Source organism: Lynx rufus, unplaced genomic scaffold (assembly GCF_022079265.1).
Source record: "Lynx rufus isolate CCGP_SWC_20201006 ecotype Redwood Valley unplaced genomic scaffold, mLynRuf1.p SCAF_15, whole genome shotgun sequence".
Taxonomy (NCBI): Eukaryota; Metazoa; Chordata; class Mammalia; order Carnivora; family Felidae; genus Lynx; species Lynx rufus.
Genome location: NW_025814829.1, coordinates 34022697 through 34030601, shown reverse-complemented (window position 1 = coordinate 34030601; position 7905 = coordinate 34022697). Strand labels below are relative to the sequence as shown.

The following is a 7905-nucleotide window of genomic DNA, read 5'->3' as shown; positions in this document are numbered from 1 at the left end:
GGAAACTGTATTTTATAGCAGCCTGCACTGATTACCTTAACTAAGACCCCGTTCTAAACTGAAAACCGGTTGTAAAAGGTGGAAAAGCTCTTTATTTCTCTGGAAAGGAGTGAAATGCTCCTCCTACCCCGTCGTCATCATCACCATCTTCGTCATTGTTCACAAAAATGCTTTTTGAGTATCTGTAACTTGCCAGGCACCATGGCAGAGACTGGAAGGCAAAAAGGAAGGAAACATGGTTCCTGGTCTTGTCCATAATCTGGTGGGAGAAACATCTAAATAAACAAAGAATGACATCAAGAATTATATCCTAAGTCTAACACCGTTAACATACGACACAGTTAATTCTGTTTGGAGGTGGGGTGGGGCAGTGAGAGGTACAGATCTGACAGAGGTGACTTACGTATCAGGTGCTAAGGGATGAAGGGGGATTTTCTAGGCAAATAGGACAGGTGGAAGGCATTCTACGTAGAGGAAACAATTAGTGTGAAGGCATGCAGATATGAAAATCAGGAAAATGAGATTCATTTCTATACTTGGAGATGAAAAACATAAATCACTCTTATCATCATCGTCAAATGTATCATCCTACCATCAAAATTATTCATTAATTTCCATACAGAATGACCACGTGGATTGGATCCCATTCTCCAGAGGATCTTAGCCCAAGAGACCATAGGTAACAGATAACACACTGACCGGGAGAGTTGCCCTGTAGAAAGCTTCAGAATTTACTTGCTGTGTAATATGGGCCAAATTCCTTGACTTGTCTTTATCTTACTAGTACTGTTGTATCAAAGAGAGAACTCACGTTTATCCTTTCTGACTTGGGGAGTTGTTGTGCAAATCCAGTGAATAAAATACGTGAAATCTGGTTTGAAAAAGACATATACGTACCCTAACATAGACGTCCATGTTTGAAAAAGGCAGTCAGTGAAGGAGGGTTGGGGTGGCTCTGGCCGGGGTCATGGCAGTTTCTACTGACATCACATTCAAGGGCATATTTTACTTCTTTCTGGTGGCAGTTGACTGGTATCCTCAGACCCTACCGGGTAGTGTACCTGTGGGCTGTGGCACACCTGGAGGGAGAGCCGCTCTCGACGGATGAGGACACGCTGACATAGAGAGGTCGAGGTGGCAGTCCAGACCAGGTGACGTTTCCTCAGTGTGCACGAACGCAGTACCACCAGACCAGGAACTGGGATCAAAGTTTAGGAAGGAAATCAACATTTCAGTCAGAGGGTGGCTGGTTTCGGGGAGAGTGGGTAAGGCTCTGACAAGGAAAACAAATAGATCTGAGGCCTCGTCAGGATGTAGAATATAAGTGAATAGGGGCAAGTGGTTCAGAGCTAAGGTTTTAAACGGGGAAGGCACTGGAGGACCGGCCCACCTGCCAAGCTGGTCTGCAGGCTCCCTGCGGACAAGCGTCTTCTCCGTGGGCTGCCGGATCCGGCTCCTGCTGGTGCTGATTGTTACATCTTTAGATAGTTTGCAAGCCAGTCGTTAAAGCGCTGGCAGCGTGCAATCAGAGAGTGTGCGCTCTACGGAAACTGGCAATGACTACAAATCAGAAACTTTTCTTTCCCTGGTCAGCTAGTACTTTTTTTTAAGTTTATTTATTTATTTTGAGAGAGATAGAGAGAGGGAGAGAAAGAGAGAGAATCCCGAGCAGGCCCTGAGCTGCCAGTGCAGAGCCCAGTGTGGGGCTCGAACTCACAAAACGTGAGATCGTGACCTGAGCCGAAATCCAGAGTTGGAGGCCTAACTGGTTGAGCCACCCAGGCACCCCTCGATAGCACATTTTTTGGATAGCCCCTTTTTCTATGGCAGGATAGCACATTTTCATTTATACATAGGCATCGAGGACACAACAGAGACTTACGAACCTCAGTCCTTAAACTGAGAGCTCCAAGTGAAATAAACACTTGGTTAGTTGCTTCCTGCCATCTGCCCTTCTCCTCGTTTTTATGTGTGGAGCGTACTTGAGAGATTCAGCATGGCGGTGACTCTCGTTCCATCAGTGGCACCTAAGGAGGCTATGCAGCAGGCAGCAGGATACCATCGGTCCCCTTGATTGGAAATAAGTGCCTCAAATACCCCATTTTCTCCTGGTGATCCATCATAGAGCTGTGATCCATGCAGTTCTCTAAAACCTTCTTAAGCCTATTTAGATTATCATAATCTATAACCTTGCAAGGGCACAAGTCCCCCATAGGCAGCTACTTTGTGAAGGAGTATTTCCATGTCTTTGAGATCCTAAACCTGCCTCGTTGAAGCATGAATGCTTCTAGTATTTTCCTTTATCATTACAATAGACATTTATCTAAAGTAATACGTTTGCAGCTCAAGTAGTTCTAAATTGTACATTTCCGGTTTAGCCAACTTCTCCAAAATATTTTAAGGCAGCCGCAACCACAGATTTCAATTCCAGGATTCTTTCTTTGCCCATTCTTCTCTCTCTTTCCCAAGTAACTTCCTTCAGATGCGGTTCGAGATAGATTTTACCCTCCTTATATTTTGTCCACTGCCCTATAGGCAAAATCTGCTGCCTTCTGGTCAGATCCAATGCTCTCTTTACGCGAAACATCTTGCCGTTACGAATTTTCTCAGGAAGACTTCTTATGGCCTCTCTCTCATCATCATCCTTGTATACTGTATCATCTCACATGAACTGGGCTTTCTTGAACCCTGGAGCGTTGTAATACCATTTTCAAATACCCTCCAGCCACCGACTTGGTGCTGGAGCAGCGGGCCTGCTCGCCATTTTGACCCAAGACTGAAGCACTGAATGCTTCCAGTATTTTGAGATGGGGTAAGCCACTTTGTTTTTACCTCTTGAGAGCTTAATGACTGTGACTGAGTTCTAGAGCTTTCTCTTCATGATCTAGGCCTCTCTGGTATTACCTAACTAAGAGTCGCTAGTGATGCATCTGAGGAGTTCGTGCCGAGCAAAACCCAGCCTAGAGACCTGGGTGACATTGTGGCCCATCCAGCCCATCGATAAATCCTTCAAGCTTTAACCCTGCCCTCCTCCTCCCCCCGCTACTTTACAATGCCCTCTCTTTTAGGAGAAGGATGGCAGAATTACTTTGCATTGGAATTAATGGTATAAAGAGCTACCTTCTCATCTGAGTAATGCTAATTCACCTCCATCCCTGGTCATTTGCTACCTATTAGAAATATCCTGACAGCCTGCATCTCATTACCATTGTAGCAGGTCGGACTCCCAAGAATAACCTTCTAAGGAGGATGAAATGTACGCCAGTGGCATCTAATACCAGGGCATTCACATTCATATTTTTAGCAGCATATATCAGTTAGCCCAACCTTTAGTGTACTCTATGTACTTTTAATAATCTCCATAAAAGCCTGATTTCCAATCCCTGGGCTCAAGCTGACAGTGTAAATAAAATCACCCAAATCCACAGGGTAAGAGAAATGAAAATGACAAGGATTAAAATTTGGTCAAACCTCTTTCTTTTTAAAAATTCTGCTTCCCTTCCAATTGGATCACGACCCTCTGTGTGCTCAGCTTAAGACCAGACGGTATGCTTTCACTTTTATTCCTCTCTGCAGCAGGCTTACAGTATTTAGTGAGAGTCTGTAAAGAATGTGTGCTGGGTAGAGAGTTAATACCATAATCCCCTATCGTTGGGGTCAAATGCTGAATAGAGCAAAAGAATTAGAAAACATGTTACATACAATGGCAGGAAAAAAAAGCATCAGCACGCTGTTCTGTGAACGCTAGCATTCATCACCCACAAGCGATGGCCATGAGGTAACAGAGTGCGTGAGAGACGCGGACTTGAAGTCTAGTTGTGCACGGAAGCCAAGCCGGAGGAGACTTGAGCATAAGTCTTCATACCCATATACCCTGGGAGGTATTTGTCACCATTCTTCATTGCTTCTTTCCAAGTACCTGCGTGGATTTAGTTCCTAAGTAACACATTGAGCCACTAAATTGTTTCACGGAGCTGAACCTTCAGCGATCTCTTTTTACTCTTCAGCAGTGGGTGTGAATATTGTTCTCAAAGTGCTGTAATACATCTGTCTCTGGAGAATTCTCTTAATGAACGAGTAGAAATTTGAGGCACTGCAGGCAAAAAGGGTTGCACAGCCACCTCCCATTGTACCTTGGGAAAGTCAACTGAACTCCCCTGGAGTAAGATTACAAGCAAATAAATAACTTTGTCTGGAAGTTCTATACAGGGAACTTGCGTGCGTGCGTGTGTGTGTGTGTGTGTGTGTGTGTGTGTAAATGGTTTAAACATAAAGTGACAAGTCAAATTTATTTTAAATGTTAAATTTTTTTAATGTTTTCTAAGAGAGAGAGAGACAGAGACAGAGCGTGAGTGGGGCAGAGAGAGAGGGGGAGACACAGAATCTGAAGTAGGCTCCAGGCTCTGAGCTGTTAGCACAGAGCCCGACACGAGGCCTAAACCCAGGAACCGTGAGAGTATGACCTGAGCCGAAGTCGGACACTTAACCGACGCTTAGATACCCGGGTGTCTCCCAAATTTTATTTTAAATAATATTCTTTGAAGTAGTAACTATCATGTCAGCAATTTAGAATTTTTGTTTACGTTTACATTTACATATAGTAAAATTCTTTGGGGTGTAGAGTGCTATAGTTTTGACAAATGCAGAGTTGTGGAAACATCACCCCAGTCAAGATACGGCACGGTTCCATCACCCCCAACAATCCCTTGTGCTGTTTCTTTATAGTCAACCCTTTACCCCCAACCCTACAAATCTTAAATCCTTATGTAGGATTTTCCATAGGTATATCTTGTACAATGACCAGAATGATAACCTGAAATCATATTTTTATATATTTACGTGTAACAAAATAAAAATAAACCAAAACAATAGCATCTGCACATTTTAAACAAGGACATATTTATATTTAATTTATATTTATATTTATTTATAAATACATAAATAACTAGAAAGCCAGAGTTCTCCGATCAAAAAAGGCTTACTTATTGCTCAGTAAATTCAGCGGATACAGGGACAGTAACCTAACCCACTATTGTATCAGCATGAACAAAAGTGTTTATTAAATGTATATTGAATTGATTATTAAGCCATGGATTGAGTAATGGTTTTAAGTTCATAACAACCATAACTAAAAATGTGACGTTCACAGTGTTGCAATTGTACCTTAAAGACGGCCAAAGAAGGAGAAGTGAGGTATAAGAAAGAGGGGGAAAGATTGTGTGTGTTTGTGCACATGTGCACGTAAGAGATTATATCACCAATTTACTAGCTTACAAATGATAAAAACTGAATTGTTTTTGCACATGACCATTATTATATGTGTCTGTGACTCAGTGACTAAAAGTTAATGGCCTTAAAGAGAAAACTATTAGAAACATTAACTAGGGTTTTGAGTTATATTTGTGAGGATAATCTTTGTTTACTTAAAGAAGACAGCAGGATTTCTATGAAAATACTGAGTAAGATTGGAGTCTAACCAGGAAGCATAAGACATGTTATGAGTAATTCAGCATATCTTCCCTTTCCTGCAGGGCATGCTGACTAAATTACTAAAGAAATCTTATTTTCAAGCAAATGCATCGTTATTGTTTAAAACAGAAGTATGAACACGTCCTTAATTTTATCCATTATCTTACCTACATTTCTGTTAGCCCAAGGTCAGACTATCGGTCTTCTTTACTGGCCACTCCTCTTCTCCTCAATATTCCTTTCCTCGTACTTCTTTCATTTTCATGGAGAAATCATTTATATTCAAAATTAGATAGAGACTCTCAGTCTACATCTCCAACCCAGGTTCCCTCATGTGTTACGGACACATACTTCCAGCTTTCTACTTGATATCTCTCCCCGGATAGCCCACAAGCCCAAACTTAAATTGTCTCAAATGGAGCTCATTATCCATCAAATCGAAAGGTTCCTCCCCCATAGAATTTTCCATATGCTTCCACTAGCTCTTATCTCACTTCCTGTTTCTTTCACTGGACTGAAGGCGATGAACGTGCGTCTTTTCCCTAGTGCCTGGCACGGTGCCTGGCATCTGGTAGGCATTTATAAATATTTGTGGAAGGAATGAGTGCACATGACACTCATATGCATATAAATAGGGATTTATTTCCACCCTAAACCCCAATGTTTATGAATGGTTTTTAAATGGATGAGTAGCTCTGATAGACATATAGATATAAGTATTTATTCTCACATCAACCACCAACTACTATATCTACATGAGGTCTGGAGATCAAATAATGTCTGTTTTATGCAGCAAGGAATATAATTCGCACATTTCAGGTTTCTTTCCTATTTTTTCTCACATTGAAATCCTATTGTGTTTGAATTCAGTATTATAACAGAAGCATTTTTCTGTGTCTTAGAAAGTCCCAGACATTATTTTTACTGATAGAAAAATTGTGCCTTGAAAAGAAGTTCTTCAGGGGCGCCTGGGTGGCTCAGTCGGTAAGCGTCCGACGTCAGCTCAGGTCCCATGGTTCGTGGGTTCGGGCCCCGCATAGGGCTCTATGCTGACTCTGGGCTGATGGCTTGGGGCCTGGAGCCTGCTTCGGATTCTGTGTCTCCCTCTCTCCCTGCTCCTCCCCCACTCACACTCTGTCTCTCTCTCAAAAGTAAATGAACATTGAAAAACTTAAAAAAAAGAAAAGAAAAGAAGTGCTTCATGCTTACTCCAAAAGATGAGTTTGAAACATCATACAGACCTCATGTAGCGCCTACTTCTATTCAACCGTCTCTGCTTTCCACCAGTGATTCTCAAAGTGTGGTCCCCGGACCAGCAGTATCAGCAGCATCTAGGAACTTGTTTGACATGAAAATTCTTGGGCTCCACCCCACACTTTCTGAGTAAGAATCTCAGGCCAGGGGCCCAACAATCTGTGCTTTAACAAGCTCTCCAGGTGATTTCAATGTACAAACAATTTTGAGAAGCACTTTCATACACTTGCCAGTGAAAGAATCCTCCTGAACTCTTTCCACCCACTTCCCCTGTCAGTTAGGTCCCTTATTAGTCCCACATCACGTTTGGGTTGGAAAACGCCTTCTATGTTTGATAATGACTCTTTAGAACAGGACATGGCTTCCTGTACCTAAAACATAAATATAAATGTGGTGCAAGGCAGTAGTTTTGTTAAACTTACTTTTAACAACAGCAATATTCTTCAAATGAAATCCTAAACAGAAGCCGTGTGCGCGTGCATGCATGTGTGTTGGATAAAAAGGAATTACTGTGATTGGGTATAGTTGAGGGGGTGGGGGAAACAGAGTTCCCATACGCCACTAGGCGCCCTCCCACCCAACCCTTTCCCCATGCCATCTCCAGGGAATCGAACTTGAAAATTGCAGAAGCAGTGGAATAGATGAACAGTTGGGAGACCTGGGCTCTGGTTTCTTTCTTTGGGCCATTCATTTGGCATCTCCGAGCCCCATGTTCGTTGTCTGAACATGACGAGTAATCTGTAATTCTTTATCCAGTTGGAACTTTATTTATTTTTTCATTTTTTATTGCTTAGCTTCTGATAGCAAGAGATCCCGGCTGTCTTGAAAGGTCTCCCTTCCTTGGAGACGTAGGAATAAATGTTGGCCTTGCCATTTGCTTGTCTTCTGTCTTCTACTTCAGTATTGACTTCCAGGCATTAATGAATAAACAGGGCCAGGCTGCTGTCATTAGGAGTGCCAATAAAGAGAAGAAAATCTTCCACCAGAGTCACATTAACATTGAACAGATTTTCAACCCCAGCATTTGACTGGGAATGTGGGCTGGTGATAAGGGCATATGTGAAGAATTTAGAGAGTAGCACAATATAGTTGCACTGGCCTTTTCTGCAGCCTTCCCTCCACGTTCTCTTTCTGCCCTTCCCCCTGTTCTTCTTCCTTCCCCTCCTTCCTCTCCTCTCTTCC

The 7905-nt window shown here is 42.5% G+C and overlaps 1 pseudogene; it reads right to left on the bottom strand.

Annotated features, from left to right (window-relative positions):
- Positions 1 to 2421: 2421 nt before the first annotated feature.
- LOC124509849 (cytochrome b-c1 complex subunit 7-like) lies at positions 2422 to 2764 on the bottom strand (annotated as a pseudogene).
- Positions 2765 to 7905: the final 5141 nt, after the last annotated feature.